Below are 17937 nucleotides of genomic sequence, written 5' to 3'. Positions count from 1 at the left end.
TGTGGACTTTTAGGTGTATGAGAAATAACATTATTGATTTTTCAAATAAACAAGACCTGCCCCAATACACACAAATGTACATTACATATGTCTTTTAGAGTTACTGAACATTTTGTTGAATTTAGGTACCATTTGACTTTGATTTTCAGCACAATTAAACAATATTGTTATTTGATAGTGGAAGGAAGGAAATAATTAGTAAAATATTATAATAATGACAATCTAGGACAGAAATTCCTCTACTTTCCCCTCCAAAGAATGCTAAGGGACCTGATTAATTTTTGAATCCTTCCTTGCTCCCAGTAAGTTTCTCTACTTCCAGTTTGGTTCATCCGCTTACACTGTAGGAAAAATGCAAAGATCCTTTCCTTCCATCAACAGACTCCCTGTTCAAAGGCATCCATGGAGGGAGAGGATATCAAAAAAGTCAAGATGGGACTTACAATCACACAATAAAAACCTTGCCTTCTCTGCATGTACATGTGACGTTGAAGAATAGGGTTTCAATTGTGTGATTGTAACTTTGTTGAAACCACCACCACCCATGGATGCCCCTTCCATGTATTCTCCCAAAAGAAAATATCAAAGATAACCTATGCCTTTTCCTTTTCAGTCTTTTTTCTACCACATAAATGCTGAAAATCACACAGCAGATCTGGATCAAAACAGTAAGCACTGAAGTAAACTTCCAGTTCTCACTTATTATATTCACAATAGCTATTAAAGATATGGGGCACACATTTTAGTCTTTATATACGCATCTCTCACCCACACAGGAGGAAGTAGAAGCAGCAGCAGCAGCAAAAAATGCACCAAGATGGGCATGGAAAGGTACTGTAGAAAAGTGTAAGAATAGGATACAACACAGGCTTTCTGGGCAGACCAAAGACTTAAAAGTTGCCAACAACATAAGGAGCTCACTGTGTGTCTGCAATCTTAAAGAATAATTCACAAAATATTAAATAAAACAACAGGTTTTACAGTGCTGTATAAATAAACAATGAATCTGTAAGAAGCCCCAGCTACATTGTATAGCTTTCTTCCAATCAAATGCTTTTCAGCCCTTGTACATCCCATTTATTATTATGGGCCACAATTTGGCTTTTCAGTTTAATATACCAAAAGTACCTAATTTGTTTAAAACACACATTGTCAGTATTCTCCACTTCAAGGAGAAGCAGAGTAGAGGGGAAATGAGGACAGATGCAGAGGGAATGGAAATACTATGGTAAAACACCACCTTGGCCTTATGTTCAGTTAGATTATATGCCCAATGCTTCCATTTCAAACCAAGTGGAAAAAACCTACAGGGTGCAACATTTATCCAGCTGTATGAACTCTGCAAACCAGATGTTCTTTGCCAACAAAGCAGGATCAACATAACACTGAATCACTGTCCTCTGCCACCAGCTGGATCTGCTTTCTGCAAGTCAACTCTTGGAATGTTTACGCCTTTGTAATATAGACCATCTCTTTCATCACCTGCTTAGATCTTGCAGTATGAAAGAGGTTTGGCAAGATTGATGATAGCCATCTTCAACAAGTATTCCTGCTACAATATAACCATTAGTTGTTTGCAGAGTGTGAATGTGCTATGCTTTCCTCAGCCAAAACTGCAATCTAATCTCAGAGCAAGCTATCTACTTGATATTTTTTGCTATCATTTTTAAAACAAGAAAATTAAAATGAAAGAATTGAAGTAATGACTGCCCTACAGTAGTTTAAAAGCAGGCACTGTCAAATAATATAGTGCAAGTTATATGAGAGGGTATATATATATGTGTGTGTAAATAAGAGGTGAAAAACTGACCACATAATATCTCTCGTATGTTCCTGAACTAATAAGTGACAAAAACAATCTAACAGATTTCTTATATGCAAAAAAGGGAAATATTGCAGTAAGCAAAATTTCCTCTATATATATCTCATATAATACAATTACATTTAAACCAGTTTATTGGCAATAATAAAATATGGAACATTAAACAGATAAAGTAGAATATGAGTTCCAAATTTCTAAACAGCCCTACAAATGGGACTTTCAGTGACATAATATTTGTTCAAGTGTAGAAATAGAGATGAGTGCTTCAGACCATTGTATAACTAACAGAGAATAAGCTGTCCTTTCAGCTTTATGTATTTTTTAAAAAACCACTGTGAAAAAATGCAGAGTCCTGTTAGTTTGTACAAAAAATGTAGACATATACAAATCAATACATATTGCAGAACAAAATTAAATCTGAAATATTTTCTCTCCATACCCCATGCTTCTCTATACCCTTTAATATCTAAAGATTTAGAATATCTTCAGTATATTCTAAAACCATTTCTAAAAAGACATTAAAGTATTATTATTTATAAATAACATGTAAAATTTCCTAGAAGGACTCTACTAGAAAGGATCCTGAAGCACTCAGGATTACCAGCTTATATCTAGTCATTAAGAGCTGTTTTGAATGAAGATTTCACTCCTCTGCCATGCTCTGCTCTTCTCAAACAAAACAAAAGGAAAGCTAATTATCTGATCCTATTATTGAACTAATGTAGACTCCACATTCTACCCAGGTTCTCCAATAAAAGGACTGTCTTGCTATTTTCAAGTTTGATGCCTCCTTTATGTTAATTTTCCATGATCATAAGGAAAAACAACTCTCTCTTTATCATTTCAATGATAACTGGGGTGATAAGTGTGTGTGCCAAGAGATATATAGAATCTCAGTCAATTAAATTGAATTTAAATGTATTGTTCTAAGAACCCTCCCCCTCAATGGATAGATGGGCCTAATTTAAATTCAGTGTATGGAATAAAATGTGGCATTCCTTTATATACTGCTAAATATACATTTTTAGCAATGTAATGCATGTTTGAAAGTTGAATGAATGCTTAATTTTTACTTAGGAAGCTTCCACTGTTGGGGAATAAGATGGTTAATGAATGGCAAATTCTTCCTATGGGAAATCTGCTCTGTAGGCCATTTTGGCATCAATTTATTCGGCTCTCTTACAAGTTTATTTATGAGATTTATATCTCAGTTTTTCTTCAGAAGGTAGGAAATATAATGCTCCCTTCTGCCATTTTTACTCACAATAACAACCCTGTTATGTAGGCTCAAAGAGAAAAACTGGCCCAATATCACCCAGTGACCTTCTGGAGCTAAGTTTGGACTATATGTGGGCCCCCCAGTGCCAATCTGACTGTAGCTACTACAGCCAATTACCTTGTAAAGTGGAGAATTCCCCATCTTACTGTATTAGTTACCACAGAGTTATTCTGTCCAATAGCACATCAAGCCTGGATTGATCATCATGTTCTTATCTTTAGCAACTGTACATCTTAATTCTGAGAGCAAAGGAGAAGCACATACAAACTGCTACCAAGGTGGAAAACAATGGACTAATATTCACCTTCTACTGACAGGACTCAGAAAGTTTGTGTTTCTTGTGTTTCTATGAAAAATAAGCAAACCAATTTACAGAACAGAAAATTTCCACATGGGAGTGATTTTTGTATAACAATTGTATTTGTACTAAAATTGTGAAGGAGTCCTCATTAAAGTAATGGCATGATTCTGATAAAAAATAAATAAAAGTATACAATCCAAGAATGTATTTATTACCTGCAAGATATTCATCTTTCCTTAAGTTTATCAACATCAGCTAGAGGACCCAAGCCTGTTTAAAAAGAGAGAGTAACAAAGAGGTAAATCGTATTACTAAAGACATAACATTCCATATTCTAAATCACTGCAGCAGACATCAGACAAAAGCATCAATATTACTGAACTGTTTCTCTACTATGCATCTGGATTTCATTTGTGACTTAAATGTACTTTATTTCATAAACTCAGACCCTTTTTAATTATCAGCAAAATCACTCAGAAGAAAGCCTTGTTTCAAAGATCTGGACCACAAACATTTTTCTTATATATCCATCCACAGGGTGAGATGATATTCCTATACTGCTGACATAACACTGCCATCCGTAGGAGAAGTATCTCCACCATAAACATATAACTTTTACCAGCGCCCCAACTTAAAGCCCCTTGTCATAGGACAGCAAGAGTATTAGATTCATTAAGGCATGATGTTACAAAAAACAAAAAATTGGAAAGAAGGAAGAAATGTAAAAAAATTAGACCAGATCTTTCGGTATGTGGCCAGTAGTTCAAAGTCAGTCTAAGATATTATTTTAGATTTAATGTCATAAGTTTCATAGCCTGTATTCAGGGACAAAGGAGATGACTGCTACCCCACCCCCATTTGAAATGACAAAGGTCTTCCATGCCCAATCTAATGTGCTTAGAAAATAATACATTTAGCCACCAAGGGTACCACGTGCCTGCAAATGAACATCTATCATCTGAGGAGGTACTGTTCAAACTAAAGATTCACTTCCCGTAAACTACTGGTAATATTATACAATTTGACTTATTTGCCTTTATAAGTAGTCAAACATTCCAAATTGTTTTCTAGCTTTACTGTTAATGTTCTTTTATTTCTGCTCTAAGCCAATGTACTGATGTGTCTTGGCCGAGGCAAGAAATAGATTGGATACCATGTCCAAAGAAAGACTTACTCCCATTCCTTTATTCTGGACCAGAAAAAAGAGGAATACTACCAGTTTTCATGAGAAGAATTCCCAGTTCTGATTATATGATACACAGGCAAGGATTTATTTATGTAACATGATTTAGGTCCTGGTTTTCATTTAAAAAAAAAAACCTTGATATTTCATTTTTTAAAAACCTTGCTATTTCTAGGTATTCCCCTTGTTTTGGCATAGTGGACTGATTCGATATCCCCAAGCTGGTTCAGCAACACACACACACACACAAAATCAACCAAGCTTGTATTTTGTAGGAGACAACCTAGTGTGGGAGAGGGCAGCAGAATAATCCATATTCCATTAACTGCTAATATTACTCTTCTGTAATACTGTAAAAAACTGCACACAGCTGTCCTAACAATAGCTCTGTCATAATGGCATTTCCTGTGGCACAAAATACATAATTCCCTTGCCACAGAAATACTATTTGAGAGATAATGTTTAGATCCTGTACAACAAATTAACGATCACTATACATTCATTGCACTCAAAAAAGAAGTATCTGGAAAGGCCAAAGATCCATTGTTGCTGAGAGTGACTGAGAAAGAGGTCATGGGAAGCTGGTTTGCACAGAACGCATAAAGCCATCTCTAGTTACATTTAGAACGGCTCCAAATGCTCATAACATGGATAAGGTATTGCCAAGAAAATTCCATTCATTTTATTTTTCTCATGTAGTTAACTGACTAGCATCCCAATTAGCCAACTTAGTATGTTTCCATGTAGGATGGATAAACTGAATGTGTACTACAAGACCTTTTTTTAGAAAGGGAGAGGGCAAAAGAGCAGGGAGAGAAAACTGCAAAAATCTTTAAACTTTAAATTTTAAGATTTTTATTTTGATATATAACTGGCAGATGTTCAACACTAAATTTAAAGGGAAAGGAGCCAAAACAGTGCCAAACAAAGTGCCATATTGTCTATCCCTGGATTAAAATACAGAAAGCAAAAGGATGGAACTGCTGGGAAATTCTTCTGCACAAGCTACACTAAAATGAGCAGGAGCTGTTCAAGGGAACAATACCCTTTAATTTCACAGAACATTGTGAAAGAGAGACTTGATAGATTATTCTGAAATCCTGCTAGGCCTGCTACCCATGACAATAACAAAATCCACTGCCTAATGCAGTCATCTCTCCTTCACTCATGTAAAGACTACCTCTATCCTTTCTATACATTAAAAAGGCAGCATAGTAGATCACTGGCATGGAACTTGAGGCCTTTCCAGATGTTGTTGAACTACAAGTTCCTGAATAGCAGGAGCAGTAGTGAGACATACTGAAATTCAGAAATATCTGGACGGCCACGGGTTTTCTATCCTTATCACAGATCATTATTGTACTTTAACTGTCCATAAAATTTGAAAGGAACAAAGAAAATACTCAAATACGTGACTTAAAAGTTTGTACTAAAGAGTTAAGGGTCAAACAGTGAGTTTTATTGGTTAAAGTGATGGACAAAGCTGAATTCTAATCCCTATTTAGCCATGAAACCCATAGGATAATACATATTTTAGAGAGAGAATGTGTGTGTTGTATTTAAGATAGTATATACAAGACAGACAATCACTATCATTCCATTTTGTCCTACTTCATAATATGATTGTTTGAAATATAGAAGACGGATGGGAAGCATCACATATGACAAGCACCACAGGAGAAATGGCTGGATAACAAAAAATAAAAAAAAGAAAGAAACTGAATGAAGTAAAATCACTTATCCATTGCTACAGCATACTGATAAAATACGCCAACAGACTCTTTAAACATCTAAAGAAAAATACAAAGAAAAAAAGACCCAGCTCCATTCCATGGTAATTCATAGGACCAGAAGCAGGTATCACTTTAAATACAAGAATAAGTAAGAAATACCAACAAAAAGAATGTTTATGGTTCAGCCACTTACTCCTTAAGAAAGTCCTTTTATGGAACAACTGCACAGAAAAACACCTTGGCCTATCCCTGTTCCAGCTATTAGCATAAAGGTCTGTGTGTCAGAACTTGGGAGGAATAAAGATCTACCGTTGGACGACTCCAAGATCCACAGTGTTCCTACTATGACAGAAAAAGTAAAACAGTATTAAGTTAACACATTAACTCATTTCTTTGATATTTCCCAATATAACCAAGCAGATAGATATGGGTACGGATAATTCAAATCCTGAATTATCAAGAATACTTTGTTTATAGGGCCCTAAAAAGTAAAAGAAGAACAAAACAATCAGTGCCATTTCAGGATCAAAGTTCTGATGCAAACATACGTTCTCTGTGCCCCCCAAACACTCCACAAATATTCAAGGCTAAGGAATTATCTTCATGCTTTCTCACAGCTCAGAACACTAGAAAGCAAATACCAACATACATTGCTATGTATGCCTCATCGTAAGATATCCTCTGGATAGGACGTTCAGTTAATTATGCTCTAACAATACCCAGAGTGATTACTGGCATGCGACTACCTAAGAACGTTGTAATCTTCAGCCGGTACAAAATGAGGCCACTCAAGTAGTGGTAAGTGCTAGCATGACATCCATTTTGTATCAGTTGCACTAGTTGGCAATGTGTTTTGGACCCAAAGCTTGTCCTGCTTTCTACTCAGATAAAGGCGTAAGTTGATTATTTGAAGACTATCTTCATCCATAATGACTTGGCCTAGGACTGAGATCAGTATCAGAAGCCTTATCTATACGCTGACCTGAGAGTGTAATTAGGTTGGCAGGCATAATTCATGAATTCTCATTAGTGCCTCTCCAACTGATGTCTGCCAGCTTATTACAGACTTTAAAGTAGTCCTAAAGACTTGCCAAATCACTTCTACATCTTAAAAGAAGTTAAGATTTAGTACAATTTATTTATATATTCATTCATTCATTCATTCAATTTGTATGGACGCTCAATGACTCTGGGTGGCTTACAGTATTTAAAAATAAGATTAAAAAAACGTAACAAAATTATAAATAACATATATAGCAGCCAAAAAAACCCAACCAACACAGCTCTAGCCACACATACAATATTAAGATCCATATTGTGTTGACTGCATTTATTTGATTTTTATTGTTACTTATTATTATAGTTACATGATTTTAAATTCTGCTCTACATGCCTTTTGGAGAATTTGAAAAGCAGCTTATCAATCCTTGTACTAAGTTATAGGTGATATCGGGACTGTATTTAGGAAAGAATAAAGCCATGCCAATATCATATACATTTTAATTATAATGATAACAACAACAACAACAACAAGCCCATATTATTGACCCTCTGAGAGACAACTCCACAAGGCTCTCTTCTGCCCCCAATTGGCAGCTATTTGATCTCACAACAGGGAAGAGAGATGAGATGGCACCACCTCAATCAAAGGCCTCAGCTGAAAGGGCCCCTTCGTTGTCCTTCTTAAACTAATGCCTGAGCTTGATTTGATTTTATGTTTTTTATGTTTTTTAACCCTATCCCATTTTATCTTCTGTGTCATGCATTTCTGGACTGTAAGCCAATCTGTTCCTGCTTTTTAATGAGAGATGTATAACAGGGTTGGTGAGCTTAAGATTGAAGTCAACTTGCTTAAAATAAATAGCTAAATAAAAAATCAGACCACAACATATAAGAGAACCCAACTCATCCAAAAATTGCTACCATCAGTACTGGTAATATGACAGGCAGCAGCACTGACATTATTATACACGGCAGACAAAACAACCCATCTCTTTTTCCAATAAAACATGAGAGCATCTTCCTAAGTCATATAGCTAGAAATCTTCCTTCCTGGGATCGAGGGACAGGATCCAGAAATCTGCTAAACATAAGGCCTGGAATAAATCCTAGAGCGATGCAGCTCCAGGTACATCTGCTTACATTACTCAACCTTAAACATTAGTAACAGCTTAAATGTGAATATAGCATTTGTCGTTTTACATTGCCAATTCAATTCATATAGCACATGTTTTCATACACTGAGGGCAACTTATGGAAACACTGAGAAATCCTTGGGCAAAGAAAAAGAAAAAAAGCTGCAGCTATATTAGCTTGCAGCTTAAAGAAAATAAGAATGGGAGCTGTATGCTTCCTATTATATAAAATGGCTTCAGAAATGCCTCCCATACCACTTCCTGACTGCATCATTATGCAGGGAAGTCTGGAAGCCTTTGAAGACTCCACACTGAAACAAACTTGCATCTTTACTACAGCTTGAAGCTCTTGTTTTCTGACCACCCACGGAGAAAAGAACATGAATCTTTCATTTTAAATGCGCACTCCCATCCCCAACATGCAAGTGTTTTAAACGGAGCAGAGGGAGAATATTCATATGTAGTCATTAGGTAATGCTTTCCTGAGGAAACAACTTCGGCCCAAACTAAACAGTCTGTTATGGTTTGACTTAATAAGGTTTGAGGGGAATCCAGAAGTATTTGTTGAGTAGTAAGGGCCATAAAAGTATTCAGGGTTCCGTGCATCTCACAGATTTGCTTGTGCAAGAGAATTCGGCATCTAGTGGAATCACAGCTTTCATTTTAAAAGGTAGGTTTCATATTGCAAGTTATAGCTGTGGGCTCTCTGAAAATATTTCAAAAGGAGGAGTTGTTGGGGCTCACCCTAATGAAGATCTTGTACTGTTCCCTCCCCCTTTCCCATCTCTTCAGTATTACGCAGAATACAACTATGCTGAATTTCTGTCTGAAACCTGGAGAATCAGGTTTTTGATAGAGAAACAGCAAAAAAAGGACTTGATTTTACATTTACCTAGAAGCAAATTCCACTGAATTCACAAGATTTATCACTGAGAGGACACAATAAGATGGAACTGTGAATTATAGACCATAAATCAGTGGAAAAGCGCATGCCTGACATGGAGAAAACTCCTGCTCCAATCCCTTTCATCTTCAAATAAGGGTAGAAAAAGTCTGTCCAGCCATTGACAATTGTGTGTAGAACAGACAATAAAAAGTGAAATGACTCAATAGCCTTATTCAGTGGAAGCAGTTTGCTGAGCTCCTATTTTGCAACACAGCTTTAATGATGCAAATGCTTTGCCTATTAAAGCTATGCTTGAGCTCAATTAAAAAGCTGCAAAGAAGCCCATGTATTAAAAATACAGCTCAAGTCAAAAACCTGAAACTCAGAGTTCTAAATCTGAACTTACAGTGAAGGCCAGAGTTCAGTGATCTCCTTTTTTAATCCAAGCTGCAAGAAAATGTAATGGATTTAACAGACCAACTGAATCGCACAGTCAGGTTATAACTGGGAATACAGCCAGTTTATTTCCTCCCACATTTAGTCCCCTAATTTGTGAGAACAATTCACATAGAATTGGCCTAGCACACTCCATGGAGTCCTTCCCTCAAAAATCTTTGCCAAGGAAAAGCTGAGCATTAAAACTAAAATGTATATTGCTTCTCTTCATCACCCTGGGCACCATTGTTGTCAACTTAACAACGGTTATGAATTGCTTAGTAAAGAATGCCTCAGTAGTAGTTATGAAAAAAGGTCCTTTGCCTTGGACACTGCCCATTTCATCCAAGCTATGAGAAGTTGAATTTCTTTCAGTAACTTAAAAAGCAAGCAGAAAATGGAAAGTTGAAATGCATGACTGTGGGAAAGTTTGAACAGAGACAACAGACATTGATAATCAAACTTTTCAAGAGTCTGCCTTAAATCCAAGATTTTTGTAGCCACGTTTTCTTTCTAGGAATAAAGTATTATGAATCTGCCTTACTGCAAATCCAAATTACTGCCTTACTGTAAATCCATGTTCTTAGGAAGAAAATGACCAATGAATGCCTAAATACTGAAACTCTAAAGTTGCAAAAAGTAGATGTCAAATCTCAAAAGTCACTTAAAGGGTCTGGCCTCCTTCTAGCTTCCCTGTAGAATTTCAAATCATCCTCTTAAAAGCAATGTAGCTGCTTAAAAGGATTAAAGGATTCAAGCCAAACTGAAGAGAATTTTGTGAAGACTTCAGTAGGAAGCAGACTACACATAGACTGGGAATGGAACAAAATATCATTTGGTCAAATTCCCTGACAACCCATAAAGAGCATTTATTTCCCAGGCTTCTGGACTAGAAAGTGAAAAAAGAGGGGGGGAAAACTGCTCTAGAAATCACTCCCACTAACACATATAAGGGAGACTGGCCCTGTATACTTGTGAAAACACACTGCCATTCTGTATTCCATGCATTCACTTTACAGCCTACACTTTAAGAGTCACAGCAACATACATGTTGATTTTATATGCAAACCTCCAATCACAGCAAATATAGGACTAGCAGTCACTAAGTGGGATGCTGGACAAAGTCAGTGGCTCAACAAGTGATTTATAAATGTCAGCTATTGAAAACAAGGAAGATCCCAAAACAGCAAGGTGAAGTTTATTAAAGTATTAACCTTGATACGCTGTTGTAGCAGTTCTGAGCCCTCTGTCCTAACATTCAGTCCACTGATAGCAGAATCTGGAACTCAGAAGAGTGAATGATGAACATAACTCAAGGACAACGAATATGAAAAGTAGCGTTAATATAAAAGTAACAGTGAGAGTGACTAGAAAAAGATATACATAACACATTTGGACTACACAAATACAGACTCAGAAAAATGATGAGCTAGGTCTTTTGATGCTCTGGCATCAAAAACCAGGTAGACATTTAAAAAACGTTAATAATGAAATATATTATCAAGCATACTTTGGAAACAAATATGAGAACTAGTTGGAATGATCTGCTGTAGCTGCCTTCCTTCTGTACGTTAACAAACCTCTACACATATTAGAGATGGGTGACTATACAAATCTAAAAAATAAATAAATACCCATTTATTTCACAGTATTTAAGCTCCAGTAAAACTACTGGAGTTGTGTACACATAATAAACATATTTTTAAAAGTTATCTCTCTTTTTTAGTTATTAATTTTTTTAGTTGTTAATTTTACCATGCCCAAAAAACAACAACAAACCTGAAGATGATTTATGTACCAGTATTCCTGAGTCACAGAAAAAAATCTCATCTTGTTCAAATCCTACTTACTTCAAAATTTTGCCATGGTATGTCTCCAAGTACTTGGCCCTCTTCTGTTTATGTTATTTTTTGCATCATCCCAAATTATTACCATCTATGTGACACAGAGTAGCTTGTGGAAATTTGTTTTAGAAAATAAGAAAATCAGCCCCAAAATGCATTATCTTGCCTACATTTCTCCACTATGAGGTTTGTGACTGATGGTGCTGCTCATTCTCTTACTGATCTTCCTTTTTTTGGTTTTAAAGAAAGCAATACAGGCTAGAAGTTCTAATTTCACTGTTGCACTAGTCAGAGCAGTGAGAAATAAAAAAATTGCAACAAATGTATTAAAAAAAAAAATTCTCCTTCCTAAATGTATGGCAGCCACTACCAGACATTAGGAACTAAGTATGCTTTTTTCTGAGAACTGGTTGCATTAAACTTTACCGACAGAGAGACTCCTTTTTCTTCAGCTAATAACAAATGTTATTCTTACCAAGTTGATATGCAGCCAAACAACTCATTAAAACAGGAGCCCAACTTCAGACCCAGAAGTTACTCATAAGCCTCCTAGCAATTCAGGGCAAAGACACTGCTCCTTTGAATCAGAATGGTTTCTTTAAACAATTAAGTAGGTTTCTATAGTTCAAACCATTAGGGAACGCCTTCATAAGGAATTATGGAAGCTTCAACACACACTCCAGAACTAGCAGACTATGATAATAAGATGTCAGGGTGCCAGTACAATTGTAGGATGTGGGTCAAAGAACTTAAAAAGGAAAGTAACAGAACAAAATTATCAAAGTGTTGTCTTATTTCTGAATCTTCCCACCTTTCGTGTGGGTGCTCAGAATTCTTTAAAGCTGAGAATTGAATTAGTTGATATGCTATTTTTTTCCTAGCTCAATTTTTACAGCAAACATAACTTGGTTAAAAAACAAGCATTGACGAGGATTTTATAGCATATCTACTGCAGCCTTTCCCTCCTTCACACTTTCTATACAGATTACACCCACTCCTCGTTTAGAGACCATGTTCCATTCCAATGACCAGGTCGTTAAGTGAAATGGTCACTAAGCGAACACATGAGCAAGAGAAAGAGAGAGAAAGAAATGCTGTGAAAATTACTAGTTGCTGCCATCTCATTCAGATAAAGTTCTCTTGTACAGCTATGCCAGCATTACTCTCACTCCAGTGTGCATTCTTGTCAAGTGCATGAAATTTGGTCGTAAGCGCATGCATTGGTTAGAAAATGATTTTTTTTATTACTATCGTATTTGCGAATGGTCGCTAACCAAGGCAGTCATTAAATGAGGAGAGGGTATATATGGTTTGGTCTTAGGGTTCACAGAATTGCTAATCCTTTCTGTGGTAGTGGTACTGTCATACTGTTCTGGGAATGCATGTTCATGAAAGCATATCAAATCTGACCTAGTGGCTTTCTGTTTATATTTATAGGCAGCTTCCCTATGTATATGTAAATGTGTGAGAGTAGCAGTACTTAGCCACAAAGGCGAGGAAAATCACTGCCAGAAAGAGTTGTTGTCACTAGGTCAGACTGGACTTCTTCTGGACGTGGATAAGAGTTTTCTGCAGTGGCCACAAAACAGCCTGCATTAAACTAATATGCCTCCATCTATGTCTACATTGTGCCCTAATCATTGTGTACTATTAGTTGACATATCATTTTAGAAGTGAAATGGGGCAAGGACAAAGGTCTAATTAATTAATATAAAGAATTGAAAAACCATGGGACAAAACAATCTTTCAATGATAATGATAGATTTATATTCAAGAAAGAGGGGTTGTCCCTATCTAGAATTTTATCTTAATGTAAGAACATGTTTGACCCCACTTACTCAATTATTAAACCTTAAAAAAATAATTTAGTTCAGGGAAAGCTATTAAACACCCAGATATGCAAAGAATATACATAACCCCTGACAGTAAGAGATTAGGCCAAAAACTGTGAAGAATGTTGAGCAAAGTAAACACACCCTTTTTGCACTATATTATCATTAATGTAACTGAGATATTTTACGTGATTTTTATAAAACAATAAATAATAATCCTTGAAAACAGCAGAGAATCATACACTTGGAAGGAAACTTCCAACTGGTCCAACCCTCTGCCCAATGCAGGATCTGCTAAAGCATTTCGGACAGTTGGCTTCCTCTGTATATGAAGACAAACATATCACTTCATGAGGCAGTCTATACCACTGGTTGACAGCTCTTACAATCTGAAAATTCCTACTAATACCCAACATAAATCTATTCCCCTATCATTCTGGTCCTGTCCTCTGGGAACAAATCCATTCCTTTCTGTGATGGATTGGGATGAGAAGGTTCAAGGACAGAAGCATGTCCTCAGCCCACAGCTTGAGCATGGGAAAGCAAAGAGGATGAGACTGGCACCACCCTAAGGAATTCGTACTGTTTAGTTGCTGGCTTGGGGAGTTTAGAGTAAGTCTGGTGAGATTCTGTCTAGCAGGTGCGAGCAAATAAAGTAACTGAGCTGTTCCAGTACTGTCTCGTGGAGTTTCTTGGGCTTAACCTGACATTTTCCCTACAATGTCTGTAGACTCCTTTCACATCTTCCTTCAGTTGGCTCTTCCACAGAGTAAACATACCTACTCCCTTTAACCATTTCTCACAGGATTTGGCTTCTAGTTCCCTTACTAATATGGTGGCCCTCCTCTGAATTCACTCCAAATTGTTGATGTCATTTTATAGTCATCCCCTCAACCCCTTCATTCATCATGTTACAACACAGGGCCCAGAACAGAGCCCTAATGCAGTTTGTTCAGTACTACTCTCTAATTTAATGTGGAGCCATTGATGAGTACACCTTGGGTATGGTCATTCAGCTAATAAAGAATACGTCTGTTATATCATCTAACTTTTATTTTACTATTTTCACATTAATGAGAACACCATGAGACATTTTGTTGAATGTTTTGCTGAAGGTCAAGGTAGACTATGTCTACTTTGACCTCAGCATTTTGACCTTCACATCATTTCTCCAACCTAGTAAACTAGAAACTGTGCCAAAAAAGATTAGTCTGGTATGCCTTGTTTGTGACTATTGTAGAATGGAAAACAACAATTAACAATAGTCACAAACAAGGCACGCCAGACTAATCTTTTAGTGCTCACGAATATACTATTTAATAAAAATGTGCTCAACAACCTTACCGAGGTTGTCCTCTTTCCGTTTTTTTTTAAAAAGGGGGAAATTTGCTCTCCTCCAGTTTTCTGAGATTTTACCAGTTCTCCAAGAGTGCAGCCTGTAGTTCTGCAATTCCTTCTGTTAGCTCTTTCAGCATCTAGGATGTAAGTCATCTGACCTGACTTATTTAAGTTAGCTAAATCTTTCCTTACTTCATCTATTTTGAGCTGCAACTCCCTCCTTCCACTAGTGACACAGTGGCCAGCTCAGCTTTGCTTCCCTCCTGAGAGAAGACAGACGTAAAATACCAGTTAAGGTATTATGCCTTCTTGTATTACTCATTACCAATTCTTTGTAACAGATCTTTACCTTCTTTGCCTTGCTTTGTTTCTAAACCTTTTCTGTTGTTTTGGACATTCTTGCAAGCCTCAGTTCATTCTGCGCTTTAGTTTTTCTGATAGTCTTGTATTTTTCTTCAGTTATATGCCCCTCCTTCCTTTTCCTATAGGTGTTTCTTTCTCTTCAGTGTTTAGAAAGCTCTGTGTGCATCCACCCTAGTGTCTTTAGATGCCTCCCATATTTCCTTCTAGTAGCAATGCTTTGTGATTGTGCTTTCATAGTGTCTTGTTTCACAAGATTTCACCCTGGACACTTTTTCCCGCTCAGGATTTCAAGACACTCTTCTGAAATCCAATATACAAGTTTGTCTCTTTTCTATTCCTCTTCCCCATGATATAGTGAACTCATGGTTGCTTTCTCTTAAGGTTCCAGCAATCTTCACTTCCTTTTTCTGCTGTTCTGGGTTGCTGCAGTGCGTTTGTACTTGTTTGAATACTGTCCTTACACAGCTCCTCTTGTGGGAGGTTGGGTTGTTACTTTGGTAAAGAGAAGCTGTGTAAGAACATTATTCAAGTGAGCACAAACGCATTGCAACAACCCAGAACAGTAGAAAAAGGAAACAGACCACCTATACAACATCTTCCAACAAAATGGATATCCACGCAACTTTATCAAAAAGTGCCTGACCACTCAACGTACTACAACACAACCAACACAAGCTATGAAAAGGATAACACTGCCATACATCAGAAATGTCTCAGAAACTACCAACAGACTACTACAACCACATGGTATCTCCGTAGCACACAAACCAACTAAAGCCCTCCAAAACATCTTAAGTAAACCAAAAGATCCAGTAGCCCAAGAAGAAAAAACAGGAGTCATCTACAACATACAATGTAAGGACTGTAACAACCACTATGTAGAACAGACAGGCAGAAGGCTAGCAGAGCACACCCATGAACACCAACTAGCAGTCAGAAGACACAATGAAAACTCCTTAATCTCACAACACATGGACAGATTCAACCACAGTTTCAGCTGGGAAACTGTCAGCATCTTAGACCAAGCTAAATCCAAAAATGCGAGGGAATTCCTGGAAGCTTGGTATTCAGGCAAGACAGCCATCAACAGGCACATAAACAACATCTACACACTGTTCAAAAGAGACAATAGAAAGGAAAACAAAAGACCAGAACATCTCCTCACCAGCAATCATCACCCAGATAAGCAGAGATTAACACCAAGATTATCACCAGACATACAATCAGCAGTAAACAATACCCTAAGCAAGGAACTACCAGAGGGAAAAAATAAAACAAAACAAAACCCCCACCCCCACTGGCAGGGCATGCCACTGTATATAAACAGAGAGCAAACCCCACTCCATTCTAGCACTGAAGATGTTACCTAGCTGGGTAACAAAACGTTTACAAGAAAACAACCAAGAAAACAACGTTTGCAAGAGAACCCCAAGGACTCCATAGTTCAACCCTGAGCTACGCATATTCTCTTCTATTGGTAATCTTCACTTCTTCAACCAGTTCATCCCTGCTGGTAAGGATTAGGCCCAGGATTGTACTTCCTTCTATTCTCTGACAAATGAAACTCTTACAAAGAGAAGACAGGATTCGCTGGGTCTCTGACTCTTGGCCAAGTTAGATTTCCAACAGATATCAGAAAAGCTAAAATCTCCCATTATCAGTATCGTGGGCCTCTTTGAATGAATGGGTACCAGAGGATTTTTAAAAGAGAGAGTAATTGTCCTGGGCCTCATACATGAGGTTGACCTATCCAAAGAATGGTTCAGTATTTAAAATGATCAAATAGATCAGTATTTCTCATTCAAAACTGTAAAACAAATAAGTCAATATACAATCCTGAAAGTAAGCTCAGTATTTTGGATTTCCCCATTTAATGGACCATTAAGTTCAACAGAACAAATATAGTAGAGAAAAAGTTACATAGATGCAAATTCCCCACCCCACAACTCTTAAAAAGGCCACCTTATCTCTATTGTACAAGCATCTAAATGTATGTTCATGAAAATTAAGATGGTTGCAGTGTTTCACATGCTAGTGCAGCACCATTATATTTTTCAACACTCTCTTCAATTCTTATTCAGTCCATGTCAATCTATTATACAGTAAAAATATAGCAGAATATAGCTTTCGGCAGTGTGAAATACTGTATTGTGTTTGAGAAAGTGGTTTTCATCAATGTTGTAAACTTACAGTAGTGTGACTGACTATAAACAGTATGATAAAATGTTTAAACTTTTCAGTTCTGGAATGGGATATAAATTTTGGATCCAGGATATCTCTTTACATTCATACTGACACAGTGTGAATGTGACCTTTTTCTAGAATTAAGTTCAGTTAATGTCAACAGAGCTCACTGCTCCAGTTTTATACCTCTATGGTACACTCTTTCCTTCCAAAAATAGACTGAAGAAAATCTACTGAAGCACACTGATCTGTTCACCAGTAAGCACAAATATTAGATCATTCAGTCTAGAGAAGCAGTAAGAAACTGTAGTGCTCTTTGCCATCTTACTTTCTAACGCTTTATTTATTTTTTTATTTTTCAACTGGGTACAGCTGGCATGCTGCAAAACAAAACCCCAGACAATAGCATCGTCTTTATTTAAAAAAAAAAAAAAAAGTCTCTAAACTCCATAAACACATAGCCATTGTAAGGGTGGATTTACACACTGTGTTAAAACCTTGATTTGTTTAAACATCTTTTCTTAACAGGCTTCACAATAATTCTATTACTCTAAGAAAAATATAAATGTAAACCATGGTTTGAAATGCTCTTTTACCTTTTT

The 17937-nt window shown here is 36.8% G+C and overlaps 1 protein-coding gene across 33 annotated transcripts in view; it reads right to left on the bottom strand.

Moving 5' to 3' along the window:
- LOC112540344 (uncharacterized) overlaps positions 1–17937 on the bottom strand; it is a 542784-nt gene that overhangs the window by 474178 nt on the left and 50669 nt on the right. For all 33 annotated transcript variants that reach the window (XR_015793978.1, XR_015793973.1, XR_015793972.1 and 30 more), the window contains exon 2: positions 3618–3672. The gene's annotated coding sequence lies outside the window, so the exon portion shown is untranslated. The remainder of the gene's footprint in view (positions 1–3617; positions 3673–17937) is intronic.

This window comes from Python bivittatus, unplaced genomic scaffold (assembly GCF_059951505.1).
Source record: "Python bivittatus isolate LINGU-HERP-01145 unplaced genomic scaffold, Pbiv_v1 ctg000840_np1212, whole genome shotgun sequence".
In the NCBI taxonomy this organism is placed as follows: Eukaryota; Metazoa; Chordata; class Lepidosauria; order Squamata; family Pythonidae; genus Python; species Python bivittatus.
This window is presented reverse-complemented; position numbering and strand designations above follow the sequence as displayed.